The 18,649-nt window shown below is 44.5% G+C and overlaps 1 protein-coding gene across 3 annotated transcripts in view; it reads right to left on the bottom strand.

Moving 5' to 3' along the window:
* The window catches only part of CUEDC2 (CUE domain containing 2), a 59,266-nt gene extending 48,277 nt beyond the window's left edge, over window positions 1–10,989 (bottom strand). For 2 of the 3 annotated variants that reach the window (XM_073685768.1, XM_073685771.1), the window contains exon 1: window positions 10,840–10,983. The gene's annotated coding sequence lies outside the window, so the exon portion shown is untranslated. Of the gene's footprint in view, window positions 1–8,580; window positions 8,704–10,839 lie in introns of all 3 variants that reach the window. The other variant, XM_073685769.1, reaches the window with a different exon arrangement.
* Window positions 10,990–18,649: the final 7,660 nt, after the last annotated feature.

The following is an 18,649-nucleotide window of genomic DNA, read 5'->3' as shown; positions in this document are numbered from 1 at the left end:
AATTCAATGGACGAGAGCGTTCAGAAGCTCCTTTCGAACAAGGGGTCCTATGTGCAAATGTAACATCACCTAGAATAAAGTTTTGAGTTGAAAACTGTTTGATTTCAGTTTGTAATAACCTGCTAATGCTTATAATTTCAAAAATGACCATTTTTTTGTTTTTTATTAAAATGAAAAGGTTGAAAACTCTGCTGTGCATAATAATTTGGAACATGCATTTTGAGTGCAGTTTGAGTTTTTTATTCTTTTAAAAATATACTGTTATCATAGGCAGTTTGTACAAAAACCTTTCAATTGTACTCTAATAGTTATTTGACTGGAAAATTACAATGACTGCAATTCATATAGGTAATTTGGGAAAATCTGAGAAAATATTATTTGCATAATAATTTGGAACAGTGTATTACAGCTGTTAACATGTTAAAAATGCTGCTGTCAATCTCTGACAGCGGCATTTAACAGCGCCGCGCTGGAAGCGCGTCACTTACCCCGCCCATCGGTGACCCGTCACGCGATCGCGGGTCACCGATGCGTGGGCATGATAACCCTGGGTCTGCAGCAGACTCCAGTGGTTGTCATGAGCTGATCGCTATGAGTGCCACCTAGTGGTCATTGCTCATAGCACAGGACCATTTCTGCTACACAGAGGTGATCTGCTGATCATCTGTATGTAGCAGAGGCGATCGGACAAGTGCTGCTTTTAGTCTCCCATGGAGACTATAGAAGCAAGCAAAAAGTGAAAAGAAAATGTTTTTAAAAATATAAAAAAAAAATTATATAAAAGTTTAAATCACCCCCCTTTCACCCCATTCAAAAAAAAAAAAAAAAAAAACAATAAAAAAAAACCCACATACACATATTTGGTATCGCCGCGTTCAGAATCGCCCGATCTATCAATATGAAAAAAGAATTAATCCGATCGGTAAACGGCGTAAAGAGAAAAAAATTCTAAACGCCAGAATTACGTTCTTTGGTCGCCGCAACATTGCAATAAAATGCAATAACGGGCGATCAAAACATCGGATCTACCCCAAAATGGTATAAATAAAAAAAGTCAGCTCGGCATGCAAAATATAAGCCCTCACCCGGCCTCAGATCCCAAAAAATGGAGATGCTATGGGTCTCGGAAAATGGCGCTTTTTTTTTTTTTAAGAAAACTTTGGAATTTTTTTTCACCACTTAAATAAAAAAGAACCTATACATGTTTGGTGTCTACGAACTCGTAATGACCTGGAGAATAGTAATGGCAGGTCAGTTTTAGCATTCAGTGAACGTAGTAACAAAAATGAAAAAAAAAACATCTGTGGTATTGCACTTTTTTTGCAATTTCACCGCACTTGGAATTTTTTTCCCGTTTTCCCGTACACGATATGGTAAAACTAGTAATGGCATTTAAAAGTACAACTCGTCCCGCAAAAAAATAAGCCCTCACACGGCCATATTGACCAAAAAATAAAAACGCTATGGCTCTGGGAACAAGGGGAGCAAAAAAACGAAAATGCAAAAACAGAAAATCCCAGGGTCCTTAAGGGGTTAAAATAATTAGGTCAGATTTGAGGTCATCTATGAAGGATGATCTGATGGAGGCAATACTATTTCTCAGAACAAATTCATAGACTGCACAAATGTTATTCAGTACATTTTTGTTGAAAACTGTTTCTTTCCCCCCAATTACTGCATAGTGTATAATAAATTGTAAATATGCAAAAGTTCTTTTGTTGTAAAGTTGCATTCCAATAAATGTATTTTATGTTCTATCTAAATAGCTTGATTATTGTATCATAATAATGATTAAAAGCCTGATGTTACCATTTTACTACAGTAAATTTATCACTTAAACATGAGCCATGTATGAGGGAGTCAGAGTCGTGGAGTTGGAGTCATGGAAATTGAGGAGTCGGAGTTGGAGGTTTGGCTTACCGACTCCACAGCCCTGGTGCCTGCAACGACCATCATGGATTGTTAGTACTGTGGATAGGGAGTGTTGAATAGCCCAACATATCTGTTCCACGCACGCCGCTAGGTTCAGATAGTGGGGAGACAGGTTGCATGAATTCTTTGGAATCCTGGGGGAACCGTTACTCAGGGCGACCATAGACCATGTGCTGCAGCTTCTCTCAGGCACACAGGGGTATTGACCCTCAGGCACAGACACGTAGGTTGTTTCACTTGCTGACCAGACACACTTCACAAGAGTCCTCATAAACTGTAGAACAGTAGCATTTAATAAGAAGCCGCACAGCAAGTGCAAGTTAAGTCTTATGAGCAACAGGCTCCAGTGACAAACAATACAGTTTCCTTAGCAGCACAGCAGTTCACAGTCTTCCCAGTAGTATAGGACAGCACAGTTCTAATGCAAAGGCACATTCATGAACACAGCATTCTTTAGAGCAGTGAGATGGAGGAAGGGGGGGGGGGGTTTGCTGAGGGAGATGATCCCTGTGACACCATTTCTTCCAGTCCTTATCTTTCTGCCGGACAACACTCTGCACTGCTAGTTCAGGAACTCTACCTGACCTGTGCTTAGCTTCACTCCTGACTTGAATCCTTTTCACTTGCAGGGGTACTTCTGTGAGATACAGATTACACACACCACCTTTCTCTTCAGCTCCAGCCAGACAGTAAACAACTTCCCCACAATCCCCCTGGGGTTCTGCTAAAACACTTCCCTTCTCCTGTGACTGTGTTAACCCCTCTAGTTGCTGGATGCTTCTGGAGCATAACACTTCCTGTCTCATGTGCTTGTGTTACTTCTAATAGTTGCTGAATGCTTTTAAAGCAACAGCACTACTTCTGAATGTCACTCTCTGCAACAGCACTACTTCTGCATGTCACATATTCCTACTTGTAAAAAGAGTTTCCAGATCCACAATGACCTAATTATAAATTATAATGAAGCGTATAATATAATTATAAAGGAGTGTATACAGAATGATTTGCAAGAGCTATGTGGCATCTTAGAGATATAAAAGTCCACAAAGAAGAGTGAAAATAGCGCCCTGCACAGCACGGGGGTAATGTTTTGGTTGATCTCCAGCAGAACTGTCCTATTATATTTCTGAGACTTACAATAATGTGGACAGCTCACCATATCAAGAAGTATAACACGTAACCAGATGACATGTTGGGTGTCTTGTAGACATTTGCCACCGAAGGACACATTATAAAATGAAACAAAAGGAAACAATTCCTGCAGTTGTCACAAGTCGGATGTAACATCAATCAGATCTGTGAAGCAGTCGAGGGATCAAAGTTACACTTGACAGAAGCATTGAATTCCCAGTCTGATCAGTCATGGACTTGTGCAACTTCACAATCCTGTCTGGAGCAGCTATTAGACTGACTGCTATTCAATGCGGTAATTAATACCGATCCAGTGCTGCAAACTGATGAAGAAAGCCGTTCAATTCACAAGTTTTCTAAATAGGGCTGCTACCAGACAGCTGGCGCTTCAATACAACAGCAGAAGCTGGAATCGGGGAATACCAGGCATCTTCAGAATATCACAATGTGGATATTGTTATTGCTGACCAGAGGAAATTTATTTATAATTAGAAAACGGAATAAACAAAAAACTATTATATATTAAATGATGTTATTCATTTTGTTTGTTTCTTCTAGAGATTAGGAACAGACGAATGAATATCATTTACAGACAACTGATAATTTACGCTACATAGTATGAGGACATCTGGGGGTATACAGAGTATATAGAAAGCAGGAATAAGTTTACATAAAAAGTTACACACTGCTGCCATATAGCAGGCTGGGACAAAACCTTTCTAGGTTTTCACCAGTGTTTCCCAAACGTCAGTCCTCACGCCCCCCACAGGTCATGTTCTCAGGATTTCTTTAGTATTGTACAGATGGTGGAGGCATCATCAGGAATTCTCTCACCTGTGCAACACTATGGGAATCCTGAAAATATCACCTGTGGTGGCTGTGAGGACTCGAGTGTAGGAAACACTAGTTTACAGAGTGAGGAAAGTTGGCACTTGCATGCCACTTTAGGATTTGCTCATGTTCCCCTCACACGGAATAGAAAGTGCCTCCTGGGAGTCTTCTGCCACTCCCAATAATTGGGTTTACTTTTACCACAGCCTTCCCCCACTTCCCTTGTAGTCACAGTGGCTCCCGTTCACAAGCAAGTAAACACAGCAGCGATCCCCCCACTACCCATCTAGTAGTCACAGCACACCTCCTTCACCCCTTCCTCAGTCCCAGTAGCCACCAGGTTTTCTCCAGTAACAGCATATTTTGTCCCCTCTTAGAGTCTGTGACGAAACAGCTTCTTATCTTAATCAGCCAGATGTCTAGATTTGTTAAGCCAAGAGAAATGCACTATTGTGTTTGTGTTGATTTTAGAACTTATGTGTGTTTCTTTGGTGGGTCAAGGACAAACCAGTATTTGTATAACCCTGAATGTTATCATTGTTTCAGAACCAAGAGAAGACGTTTGTTACTATGCTAATTGCATATTGTACTAAAGCCAGCTAGATGTTTATTTACAAGAGCCCCCTGCTATACCAATTATGTAAATTGATTAAATGCTCAAACAATGAGACCTGAGCCCTGTGGAATAATACCCTCCCTAACCCTTGCCCCGTCGATGTGTACTTGAAAGAACAAATGTGAACTATTTAAGGAACATATGCCTCTGTAGCAGGCAGAATTGAAAGAGACTTTACAAGGATAATCAAAGATCAGACTATCAGCTTTGTAGCATGGCTTTATCCAAAGAAACACAGATTTGGATTCTACATGATTCCAGCCTAAGGGTATATAGCCCTGACTGGAAAGATAAGGATCTGCTCCAATGACAATCAGAGAGCTCATGAAATACATTTGGGGACACCAGGTTGGAACGACGAAGTCACCTGGCCCCATGGATATGTTGTTTTGGGTTGCCAGGTGGGACCCTCCGGTCGCCTGAAACCCAAGGAGACATTTAGAGAAGCCAGACGGGGACCAGCCAGTCATCTGGCCCCATGGGAACTCTCAGAGAGGCCATGGTGGGACCTACGGGTCTTCTGGCCTTGTACCTCGATGGAATGTCAGCTTCCTAAGCTTGCTGCTACCTTCTCTCTGTGGGGGCCCGCCAAAAGCGGGGGGCCACTGGTTGAGGTCGTTGGCCCTGGAAGTCCCAAAGTCGCAGCTGTTCTATCCCAGGCGGACCAGCAGAGGGGTGAGACTATGTAATGCTGTACCATCCTGGGCATTTGCTGGAACTGTTCTGTGTTTTTATTGTCAGTTTGGTGGTTCAATAAAGTATTGCCACACTGTTTTACCCTCACTATGGGTTGTCCGAATAGTATTATGCCCACGGAAACCCCGTGTCTTCACAGTGTCCATAGCAAATGTACTTCAGCCCTAACCCCCCATGCATTAGTCGGAGCAAGCCTTCGCTTTTCTTCTCAGTCTACCTCCAGCCCCCTCCCGCTGGTAAGCACCAATACACCTCATCCCTTCTGCTGTATGAAACTTCTGGGTTGGTGATGCACCGCCATATGACACCTGCTATGAGCATGCTACCCTGCGGGAGCAGACTCTGGTCACTTCTGAAGGGTGAGATAGAGCTTCATCTTATTTAGCATCCAGTTCACATAATGAAAGACAAGAAGTAACGCTCAGTCACCGGGGTGGCTTTTCTTGTTTCGATGGTAACTAAGTTTTGTTCAGATCCACCAAATAATGTTTCTGCATGAATTTATATATACACTGTGTGCCGAATTATTAGGCAAATGAGTATTTTGATCACATGATATTTTTTATACATGTTGTCCTACTCCAAGCTGCATAGGCTTGAGAGCCAACTACCAATTAAAGTAAATCTGGTGATGTGCATCTCTGTAATGAGGAGGGGTGTTGACTAATGACATCAACACCCTATATAAGGTGTCCTTAATTATTAGGCAACTTCCTTTCCTTTGGCAAAATGGGTCAGAAGAGAGATTTGACGGGCTCTGAAAAGTCCAAAATTGTGAGATGTCTTGCAGAGGGATGCAGCAGTCTTGAAATTTCCAAACTTTTGAAGCGTGATCACCGAACAATCAAGCGTTTCATGGCAAATAGCCAACAGGGTCGCAAGAAGCGTGTTGGCCAAAAAAGGCGCAAAATAACTGCCCATGAATTGAGGAAAATCAAGCGTGAAGCTGCCATTCGCCACCAGTTTTGCCATATTTCAGAGCTGCAACGTTACTGGAGTATCAAAAAGCACAAGGTGTGCGATACTCAGGGACATGGCCAAGGTAAGGAAGGCTGAAAAACGACCACCTTTGAACAAGAAACATAAGATAAAACGTCAAGAATGGGCCAAGAAATATCTTAAGACTGATTTTTCAAAGGTTTTATGGACTGATGAAATGAGCATGACTCTTGATGGGCCAGATGGATGGGCCAGAGGCTGGATCAGTAAAGGGCAGAGAGCTCCACTCCGACTCAGACGCCAGCAAGGTGGAGGTGGGGTACTGGTATGGGCTGGTATCATCAAAGATGAACTTGTGGGACCTTTTCGAGTTGAGGATGGAGTGAAGCTCAACTCCCAGACCTACTGCCAGTTTCTGGAAGACAACTTCTTCAAGCAGTGGTACAGGAAGAAGTCGGTATCGTTCAAGAAAAACATGATTTTCATGCAGGACAATGCTCCATCACATGCATCCAACTACTCCACAGTGTGGCTGGCCAGTAAAGGTCTAAAAGAAGAAAAAATAATGACATGGTCCCCTTGTTCACCTGATCTGAACCCCATAGAGAACCTGTGGTCCATCGTAAAATGTGAGATCTACAGAGATGGAAAACAGTACACCTCTCGGGACAGTGTCTGGGAGGCTGTGGTGACTGCTGCACGCAATGTTGAGAAAACAGATCAAGCAACTGACAGAATCTATGGATGGAAGGCTGTTGAGTGTCATCATAAAGAAAGGTGGCTATATTCATCACTAATTATTTTGTTTTTTTGTTTTTGCATGTCAGAAATGTTTATTTCTAAATTTTGTGCACTGATATTGGTTTACCTGGTGAAAATAAGCAAGTGAGATGGGATTATATTTGTTTTTTATTAAGTTGCCTAATAATTCTGCACAGTAATAGTTACCTGCACAAACAGATATCCTCCTAAGATAGCCAAATCTAAAAAAAAAAAACACTCCAACTTCCAAAAATATTAAGCTTGGATATTTATGAGTCTTTTCGGTTGATGGAGAACATAGTTGTTGATCAATAATAAAAATAATCCTCTAAAATACAACTTGCCTAATAATTCTGCACACAGTGTACACATCAGCCCACATTTACTAATTCTGTGCTAATAGGTAGACAGCTGGAATCCAGCTTACACAAGGTTCATGGCACTATCGACCAGGCCTGGACAAATGTTACTTCAGTCATACCAGTGGTCAGAACAGAACTCATTAATAAGGCTATGTTCCCACAATGAGTTTTTGGTGAGTCTTTTACGCTGCATATTTAAAAAAAAATGCAAATAATCGATTATACTTAATGTGTGCAGAAAATCTGCAACATCAAAAACTCACCAAAAGCTCATTGTGGGAATGTAGCCTAATGCTATGTTCACAAGTGGCGTTTCTGGTGTGTTTTTTCTCTGCACCAAAACCTGCTCTCTTGGCAGTCAAGTTTCTGCCTCAAAAAAAAAGCAGGTTTTCCTTGATTTTTGCTGTGGTTTTTACCTTTTACAGCATTTTTGTCACTGTCCATTTGTCTCTTGTGCATGCCGATAAAGTTTAGTGACAAAAAAAAAATATCTTAAATTCAACTTCCTCAGGTTTTGGCACCAAAAACGCAGCAAATACTGATAACTGCACTTCTTTTTCCTGCGTCTTTGCAGCGTTTTCGCACTTATTCATTGCTTTCAAGGGGTGAAAAACGGTGCAAAAACGCTGAAAGAAGTGACTTGCTGCATTTGGCAAAAACGCAGCTGTTTGACAAAACAGTCAGGAAAAAACAAAGCTGTGTGCATGAGATTTCTGAAATCTCATAGACTTTGCTGGTACTGTAAAACGGAGCTGAAAATTTGCATAAAAAAAAATGCACCAAAAACGACGTGTGAACATAGCCTAACACTTCTAGTAGTCCTTCTTGCCTTTGAACCACAGGTGCCCCTCACCACAGTAGTCGGAGCAGGCTCACATCCAACGCACTCCTGTGATGCAGCCTTTGCTGGCAGGAAGCTACTTACCGCAGACTATTGCTGACCTAAGGACAATGCAGGAGCACACACCACTGTCACAGATGTCTCTGCCTCACAGGGGTGGTCTGTGGTCACTTGTGCAACTCCGTAATCCAGGACAATCAGGTTTTTCTCTCGCCCCACTATACACACATATTACAGTACACACGGCTATCCCTATATTAAACTATTAGTAGACTCTGTATAGAGAGGGTAGTCCCTGCTGGCACACACTATATCAAGTTGGTTTTCCTTCCAGTCCTCTAAAAATACAGCAATGTCAATAATCCAGTGTGTTCAGCCACAGGTCATCCCCTTGGGTGCAGAGCACACATTATTATAGTCAGCATTAAATGGCAGCTTGCATTGTTTAAATACAGTTCATATATATTTACTTATGGGGATCCAATAGTCCGGACCAACACTGATGTTCTGAATGATGGGGTCCAGAGCTCCATTTCTTACTGGACAGGTGACCATACACATGTAGTTAATCTCCCCTACATTCGGTGCAAGTTCTAAAATGCAATAAAAATATCTATAACCATAAAACTAAAGGCATAAGTTCACCTATTAGTGCATAAGGATTTCACACAGGAAAGTTGCCCAACTACGTATCTTAGCCACAACTCAAAACAACAAGGGCCTCCACCTCTAGTTCAGGTAAAGAGATCCTATCACTTCCTCAAAACAATTAAATACCTTGTAAAACTCCCTGCTCCCCTGATTCTGCCGCATGGCAGAGATATTCATATTTGTTTCTTCTGGATCGCAATATGTGAAATCTCTGTTTCAAGCCCTCCCAGGCTGCTACTCACAGCTCAACAGCACCAAAGACTGATAGATCAACTGGTGAGCTGTAATTGGCAACTTTTAAAAGGGAGAGATGAGGGTGCATGCCACCAGAGGACTCTGAAGAAATGCCCAGTTGGACTGCAAGCAGAGATTTCACATACTACGCTCCAAAAGCAACAAATGTGAATATCTCTGTAACGGAGCGATGCAGTGCAAAATGGAAGGGAGCAACAAAATCAAGGAAGATCAGGGATTTTTGCAATGTATTTAACTCAATTTTTACACAACTAACAGGTCCTCCTTAAAGACAACCTGTCGTCAGGTGTATTCCCTCCCCAACATAGTTTGAAAAAAAAGCTGTCCTGCGCTGTATGATAAATGAGAACTGAGCATTTTGAAGGGTAGGAAAGGAATTGGGGAGACGTGGAGGTTAGAGCTGTTCACACTGGTAACATGGATGAACTTATTGCTGTGATTAGAAACCAGTGGGTGCCGTACCTGCTGGTGATTGCAGCTGACAGAGAGAAAAACGAGGGTAGTTTCCGGCACAACTGACTGGATAAAAAAAAAATATATATTTTGTGCCGGAAACTACCCTAGTTTTTCTGTCATTTGCGAGGGTGAATACTTATTGCCCCCTCGGTGCTTGGTTACACCACCACTCTGAATGGTGTGGATGACGTCAACTATAAAACCAATAAAAATCTTCAGCCTGCACAACTGACGAGATGACTTGCCCATGCGTAATTTGCTTTGCTATATTGAGGGTGGTGCAAAGGGATTCTCTGCACATAAGTGGTAGGCAATGACATCCATGTCAATAATAGGCAAAAGGGCGGGGTTACCAAACACACAGATGCAGAGCATTGTCCAGGCGTGCCAAGCTCAGCACTCAATATCATACAGCATGGGTAATGTAGAGGGGTTGTAGGAAAGTGATAACATGGTGGGGACGGATTACAAAGGTAAAACCTATTGTCCGGTTACTTTTAACCAAATTAGCTATTTTGATTAGCGAAAAATGTTTCTTCTAAAGAGATTTTACATTCAGTGTGGGCCCAGATGAATGCTCGCGTGCAGTGAGAAGTAACAGGGTTCTCCTCTTATAATTGATCATATAGTCATGACAACAGGAGCCTTAAAGGAGTTTACCGCCCCGGGCACAGCACTGAGACTCTGCCCCTGCTCCTAATGGTTTTGTCTGTGGCATCAACATCACATTGATAGTGCTGCAGCCAATCACTGAGCTCAGTGGCTCTGCCTGAGACGATTATACAAGCCGCTGTGCTCGATGATCGGCTGCAGTGCTGTTGACATGACATCAGCACTGCAGACAATAACATACACCAGGAGCAAAGGCGGCAAATATTCTCCGGGGGAGTAAACCAGTCTATTTTCTTAAAACAGCCGGGGACAGTGGTTTTACGACACAGGAAAACCCCTTTAAATGCTTGTGTGTGAACAGAGGTGGCGGGCATGCTCCATTCATTTCTACAGGACGGAGGGGGCAGAGGACGGCTGATGAATGGATTTAGTGGGAAGATTTCGGAATAGTGCAGCAGATGGGCAGCTATGAGCGCCCCATGGCCTTCCTGGGCACAGGGCCATTGGTGTGCTGCAGTGAATGTAGCTATGCCAGGGGTCTGCTGCTCTCTCAGGTGTCAGCTCCATGCCCGCCCCCTGCTGGCAGTGGCATAGGCCGCATCAGTGCACCTGCACAGACTGAAGGCAGGCATTACATAGCACCTGTACAGAGGCGTCCATGTCACCAGGGGGCACACTGGAGAACTACAGCGGCAACCGCGTCCTCCTATCGCTGCTATAACTGCACAAAACAACCTGAGTGCGTTCAAACCTACCGCTCCAATCCAGGACACAGGCAAAGGTGTAGCGCCGCGCCTCTTACTGACGTCACTTCCGGACACAACACTCTCCGGAGACTGCAGACGCCGCCATCTTGGTTATGGGCAGTGCTCTCTTTTCAGGGGCTCTGGTGACAGCACGGCAGCGTAATTGTGCATGCACTGTACTACGGATGGGACACGCCTTCCTCAGCTCCGCAGGAATGAAGGAATACGGTAATACGAGAAGGAAATCTGATCTCATTGGTGACAGGCTCCAGGCTAGCAGGCGACCAATCAGTGCTGAGGGCGGAGCTTGCTATGTTTACAAATAGTGCTGTGCTCACGTGATTGGAGGCTTTCTGCGCCACTTCCAGTTCCTACATGATAGAAGGCCGTAGGTAGTAGTGCAGTCGGTATGAGACAATGGGGCGGAGCGCTATATTTATCAGCCCCAGGAGGAGACGTGTAAGACAAAGCAGCGAATAAGATGCCAGCTTTCATTTTCCTAGAGATGTTTGAAAAATGAAAGCTGGAATCTGATTGGTTGCTAAAGACAACTAGTACATTTCTTTGTACAATCGTTCCAATGGCGATGATTTGGCTGATCTGGGTCTTTTTTTTGCCAGGGGTTTCCACTGTTGGGGAAGCCACTATTATTAGCGCCTGGGTGCTAGATAAATGAATAATATCTACTTCTCTCCGCTCCTCACTGTCAGTGCCGTCCCCTGCAGTCACCTGACATAATGTAACACCACCACTGCAGCCAGTTAGCAGCTGCTGATGAGCTGCAGCCCTCAGAGCAGTGTTTGTTTCTCAGAGGAGCAGTCAGGGTGTGAGTGTCTATATATACAGTATATATCATGTATTGTGACGATACAGCGTAAAATCTTAATTATGCCAGACATACTTTCTGATGGCAGAGCTGTATACATTTATTTTCATGTTGGCTTTTTAACCTGTGTTCTTCTTTAGTTGATTAACACAGACCAGTATTTGTATAACCCTGAATGTTGAATTCTATTCATTTGGAAACAATGATGTTCTATGCTAATGACAAATTGTACTAAAAGTCAACTAGAGGTTTATTTACAAGAGCCCCTGTGAGACCAACTATGTAAATTGATTAGCTCAAACAGTGAGACCTGGTAAGCCATGCACCTTTACCTTTTACCTGTGACTTATGACCTTACACAGATGTAAATATAAACAGGGATGTCTGTAATGCTGCAAGCAGAATCAAGGAGCATCAGAAAGACTTTACAGAGAATGAGAGACATCCTTCAGGAAAGTAGATGAATAGCATGGCATCCAAAGAGACACAGATTTGGATTTTACACGATTCTAGCCTAAGGGTATCGGCCCTGACTGGAAAGATATGGATCTGCTCCATTAACCATCATGGAGACATGGATACATTTTGGAGAGACCAGGGTAGGACGAGGAAGTCACCTGGTCCCATGAATATGTTGGTTGGGGTTGCCAGGAGGGACCCACTGGTCGCCTGGAACCCATGGAGTCAATCGGAGAAGCCATATTGGGACCCGCCGGTCATGTGGCCCCATGGAAACTCTCGGAGAGGGCAGGGTGGGACCCTTGGGTCTCCTGGTCTTGTACCTCGCTGGACTGCTAGCTTCCTAAGCTTGCCGCTACCTTCTCTTTGGCCCGCCAGAAGTGGGGGGCCACTGGTTGAGGTAGTCTGCCCTGGAAGTTTCCAAGTCGCAACTGTTCTATCCCAGGCGGGCGGAGAGGAAGGGTGAGACTGTGTAATGTACCATTTTGGGTATTTGCTGAGACTGTTCTTTGTGTTTATTGTCCACTTTGTGGTTCGATAAAGTATTGCCATGCAGTTTTATCCTCACCCTGTGTTGTCTGAGTAGTGTTACGCCCACGGAAGACCCCGGGTTTTCACATGTATACAGGACCATTAGTAAGGAGTGGACAGCCCCCTTCAGCATTTTGTATGTGAGTGACCAATGAAAGCCCATACATCAGATTAGAGGATGCTACTTCATGCTGGCTGTTCTCCGGGGCATGGAGTCCTCTCTCCGCTGGCCTGCATCGCTGTGGTGTCCTATCTCCTGTGTGCTGGATATTTATCCTGCTTCATTTGTGAGTTTTCACGTTTGCTGAAAAATCTGCTGCTTTTTGCATGGAAAAGTGAATTGTAGCAGGAACATATAGAGGAAAATATACAGATGACAGCACTACAATAAACAGGGATCAGCACTCCAGCGGTTTTTTTTTTCAGAGCTGGAGTGGTGCTTTAAATGTAAACCCCCTGCCCCAGTCATATACTCACCCTCCGGCGTCTTCACAGCTTTTTCGGTGCCGGTCCGGTGGTGCCATCTTGTGAGCGCAGTTTATGACTGGCCGGATATCAGAAGTTACATCACAAGAGCTCAATGCAAGTCTATGAGAACCAGAACAAGGCGCTCATAGACTTGTATTGTAAAGTGACCTCTGTGCCACTCCATGAAATACTAGGAGCTGCTGGCAGGTCACTTTTCGCGGCGGCGAAAATCGATGAAAACTCTAGAAGGTAAATATCAGGGGACTTAGATTTAAAGCACCACTCCAGTGAAATAAAAAAAAACCACTGGAGTGGTGCATTGAAAAGTTACCATAAACAAAAGAAAGAAAAAAGAAGTGTGCAAATGTATAGGGATCACCATATAACTCCTTCATGTTTTTGATCTCCTCATGGTCATCTGTGTCACAGTTACCCATTTTTGTACTTTTGTGCCAGCATTGAGTATTTACTTTCCTATAGCTTTCTGTCATCAGTTTTTATTTATTTGTAATTAATGTGTACTGATGGATACAATGTTATTATTATTGGTTTACTTCATCATCATCATCATCATCATTACTTGTATGCTGGTTCATGGCATCTCTTGTAATTACCCACATGTGCATTTATATACCTTTTTTGGGTAGTCTGCGAATCATCCTTCTTTGGGCAGATGAGGTTAGGCGGTTGCCTTATCGTAGGCACACCTGGTTGTTTTTGCCTGTTGGCATTTTTAATTGTTTTTAACCAGTGGATTTTTTGTGTTTGTCATTGATTATTTAATACATTTATTTATATTGTAATCCCTATACTTTTGCATACTTCTTTTTTCTTTCTTTTGTTTCTGTTTTCATGAAGATGGCATGTGAAGATGGGGGCTGGTCGACTTCCAGTTCTACGGCTCTGGATCGGCTGTGGCAGAGAAGGAGGTTGGCTTAGCTATTTAAAGGGAACCTGTCACCAGAAAAAATGCTATTAATCTGCAGATATTGGCTTAATCTGCAGGTCAATAGTGTAACCTGCCCAGCGCCTGCACTTATCCGAACGCTGCGGGGAGAAAATTAAGTTTATACCCCCCCCCGACAGATTTGGATTTCAGTCACGGGGGCGGCATCGGTTCAGTCACCACTCTGGAGCAGTGGCTGTAACTTCGACCCTGGACTGACTGACAGCCCCAATGCAGAGCCATTGTGCAGTCAGAGCTGGGGGTGCAGTTATAGCCGCCCTCTGTTTTCCCAGAGACCCGCGCCAGTACCGCCCAAGTGAACGCTGCGGGGGGAATAAAGTTCATTTTCTCCCGCAGCTTTTGGCTAAGTGCAGGCGCCGGGCAAGTTAGTAATGCTATTAACCTGCAGATTAACTCCATATCTGCAGGTTAATATTGTTTTTTTCTGGTGACACGTTCCCTTTAAAGGGAGCCTGTCACCTCAGAAAATACAATTTACCTGCAAATGAAAGGTTAATCTGCAGGTTAATAGCATTATAGTAATGCCTGGCTGTCATACTGAAAGTGCAGCTATGGGGAGAAAATTAACTTATTTCCTTCTGAGAGCGGCCTGCTTTCAGTCATGCAGGTGTTACAGAGCGGCTACAGTCATTGCTCACTATACTGTTAGCATCGGATGTATGCACACCCCGGCACTTTGATTTACAGCTTGCTGTGTACAGATGCGCTAAGAGTACTGTCACGGGTGTATCAGATTTGAGAGACAGTCCTTCTGGATCCGGCTGTAGAAATTCGCTGCGCTTGGCTTTGCAGACACCTTCTTGAGCCTTTCATCTCTGTAGTTTAGTGGTATTTGTAACATCCCTGGCGGCGTGCTTGCATAGTGCACCACCTCCCACTATGCAAGACCGCAATCTTACCTGTCAGTCCAGCCTGCAAATCTTGCTCCAGTTCATGCTGTGTGCATGCCTCTTGACTGACTGCTTAGGGCGGCGGCCCGGTTACTTCCTGATTCTTATAGCTGCTGTGGGCGCACCCCTAATGCGTCTCCAGCCTATTGCTGTGAGTCACTGGATATTTAAACCCCGTCCACCCAGTAGGAGGTGCCTGAGCAACACTAACATTCAGTGTGGTCCTTGACTCTGAAGTTGCCAGGTCCAGTTCTACTTCTGTCCGTTTCCGCCATCTCTGGGGGCTGTATACCCAGGCTCGTTCTTGTATCTCATTGCAGTAGCAGTTCCTGTCTGACCTGTATCCTAGCCTGTTAACTGTTTGTCTCTAAGTCCGTACCTTCCCTTTTCCTGTAGTATCTGAACCTGCACCTAACTCCAACTCGTTGTCTCTGTACTTCTATTTGTGAGTTTTGTGTCCACTCGCTACTTCATAGGAAGTACCTTGTGTGTATCTGGTTCTGCTTGTCCCTTTTCCCTTCCTCCGTATCTTCCTGTATTTTCCAGTCTGTTCCATGTGAACAGAGCCCTGTCCTCTCTGCCTTGCCCACCGCTCCGGCGGTTTCCCTCTGCTCTGCCTTACCCACCGCTCCGGCGGCTTCTCTCTGCTCTAACTTACCCACCTCTCCGGCGGCTTCTCTCTGCTCTGACTTGCCCACCGCTCCGGCGGCTTCTCTCTGCTCTGCCTTACCCACCGCTCCGGCGGTTTCTCTCTGCTCTGCCTTGCCCACCACTCCGGCGGTTCCGCTCTGCTCTGCCTTGTCCACCACACCTGCGGTTTCTCTCTGCTCTGCCTTGTCTACCGCTCCGGCGGTTCCGCTCTGCTCTGCCTTGCCCACCGCACCTGCGGTTTCGCTTTGCTCTGCTTGTCTACCGCATCTGCGGCTCTGTACCTGTCTCCCAGTCTGTACTGGACCCTATCCAGCCTGCACTCCAACCTGCTAGTACCTCCCTGTCTGCATACCAGCCGTGCTTGCCAGTGCCCACCTGTCTGCATACCAGCCATGCTTGCCAATGCCCACCTGTCTGCATACCAGCCGTACTTGCCAGTACCCACCAGTCTGCATACCAGCCGTACTTGCCAATACCCACCTGCCACTATGCCAGTCTAACCTACCTGTTCCTGCATTCCCCGGTGTGGGTCAACAACTGTGACCGGGGTCTGACCTGGAGTCGCACCTGGTCCCTCTGCTCGGTTCCTCCTTGGTCCACAGAGTCGACTAAGCCGCCGTGCGACTCGGATCGGGTTGATACTTAGTTACGCCCCTCCAGGCACTCCTCGGTTTATGGTACAGTGGGATCACTAATCACGCTCACGCCAGTCAGTCCGGGCGCGAGCGTAACAGTATTCTTCTCTTGCTAGGACCCAGCAGTGATCTACACCTTCTGCTGCTAATTGACACACATTTGCTTGATATATAAAAGCCCTCAGTGTCTCCAAAGAGTCGCCGGTGATAGAACTATTTTCCCCGGCTCAGGCCTGGAGTACTAGCAGTCGGCTAGTTTCTTCTTGGAGTTTCTTGGTGGATTATTGTTGTCTTCTCTCTGGTGTCTTCTCAAGCTAAGTGTATCCCCTTATCTCTTTTCCTTATTTGTCTTTAGCTGCAGTGGGGGCTGGCTAGTGCTCACCCCTTCCCCTTCCTACCTAGTGCTTAGCTCTAGGGACAGTTAGGGATTAGGTATCCTGCTCGATAATAGGTGCGGAACTTATTTAGGGATGGTAGGGGAGTCAGGGTGTTGTAAAATCTGCCTATGGGTCTCCACTCTCCCTTTCCCTAGTTGTTGGGCTTCCCTCCTTTTCCCATTGTTATACACTTGGTCCTCCCCTCACCTACCGTGACAAGTACACTGTCAAAGTGCAGCGGTGTGTTCACGGGTGCTGCGAGTGGTGACTGAAGCCACTCTGTGCATGCGTCTGGCTGAAATCTGGCTGCTCCCTGGAGGACATAAGCTCTTTTTCTTACGGTAGCTGTACTTTCAGTAAGGAGACCGGGTGTTTTATGAGGAGACAGGTTCCTTTTAAATATGTCAGACAAGCCGAAACCTAGAAAAGTAGGTTACTCCTGTGTAGAAGATGTTGAGACCAGAAGGATGCTAAAATGCTAAAGAATGTTCATAGATGAAATTAAATCACATTTCATACAAAATGAAACAATATTTTGTGCAATATATTACACTGGAGTGCAGCTGATTCTTTTTGTTAGATAAAACCTTTCACTGCCTGGATTTAAACAATGTTTTACCTCAAAGAAATAATCAGCTGTGATCCCTGCTGTCCTGTCTGTATACTCTTCTGCTTCCTCCCCTGCCCAGGAGATGTGGTATGATCAGACCATGTTCCTGCACGGTCAGACACATCCATTACACAGTACACAGCAGGGACACATTTATAAGATTATCTCAGCACAGGAACATTTTATTTAACCACATCCAATTGTGGAAATTATTATTATTCCAAGATCTATTGATTAAAATGTACTTTTGTTCGTGGGAAAACCCCTTTAAGTGTTTAAAAAGAAGTGGAAAATAAATTTTGCAATAAAAAATTGAGCTCTGAAAGCAATATCTCGTTTCATAAAAAAAACGAGTCTTTACACTGCTCTGTCTTCACTGGAAAAGTGAAAAAAGGATCCAGGGTGTTGTAGAGCTGCATTGCTGCCTCTAGAGAGCCTGAGTGTTTTACATGGGTAAGAAAACAAGGCTTGATGGTATCTAATGACTAAAGCACACTTATCAAGGTACACAAGAATGCTTAAGAAGGAAAGGAAAAAATGGTCTGCTATATACTTCATGAGCTCAATCCAATGGAAAATATTTGGAAAGACCTGAAATCTGCAATTGGAAAAGGAGCCTACAAACTTTCAAAAGCTTTCAGCAGTGGAAGAAGCGACCAGCAAAGAATACCAAGAAGATCAGTGATGGCTACCAAACATACGGAGGCCGTCATTGTTTCCAAAGGTTGTGCAACCAACTATTAGGGAAGCGTGCCTTTACAGAGTTATTCCCAAAAAATCAAGTTACCCCTCATCCATAAGATAGGGCAAAACTGGGTGATTGCTGGAGGTCTAAACCGCTAGGTCACCCAGAGATTTGGAATTTTAAAACTTCAGAGAATGAGGTTCTACGGCCCTGTCCTAAATGGAGGAGAGGTGCGCATTCATTGTCTATGGGACAAGCCAAACACAGCACTTGGCAGTCCCAAATGGCAATAAATAGAGTGGAGGCCATGCATGAACACATCTGTTCCATTCAGGATAGGTTTGTAGAGTCTTGTTATCTGGGTTCTAAAACGCTAGTGTCACAGGGGTACCGCGACAGAGAGGGGCCAGAAGATTGCGGTGTCTGGTTACATGAACTCCTGCACTGATTAGAACTGCTTCACCATCCCAGCGGTGCTGGGGAAAAAGATGGCTAATAGGTTGGAGGAGTTTTTAAACTAGAGACGGGGGGGGGGGGGGAACCAAGGAAATAGGTGGGATGTAAGGCAAGCAAGGGGGAAGGGGAGAAGTGAATATAATGAGGGTGGAGAGGGAGGTGGGGATAGTACAGTTAGATCATTAGAAAAGAATAGGATGCTAAATAACCCCAAAGTTTTATCTTGCATGCTGACCAACGCAAGAAGCCTGACCAATAAGGCCG

This window comes from Phyllobates terribilis, unplaced genomic scaffold (assembly GCF_046119375.1).
Source record: "Phyllobates terribilis strain yellow unplaced genomic scaffold, ASM4611937v1 Scaffold_5__5_contigs__length_657084704, whole genome shotgun sequence".
Taxonomy (NCBI): Eukaryota; Metazoa; Chordata; class Amphibia; order Anura; family Dendrobatidae; genus Phyllobates; species Phyllobates terribilis.
Note: the sequence above shows the minus strand (reverse complement) of the source record. Positions and strands in the feature narration are given on the sequence as shown.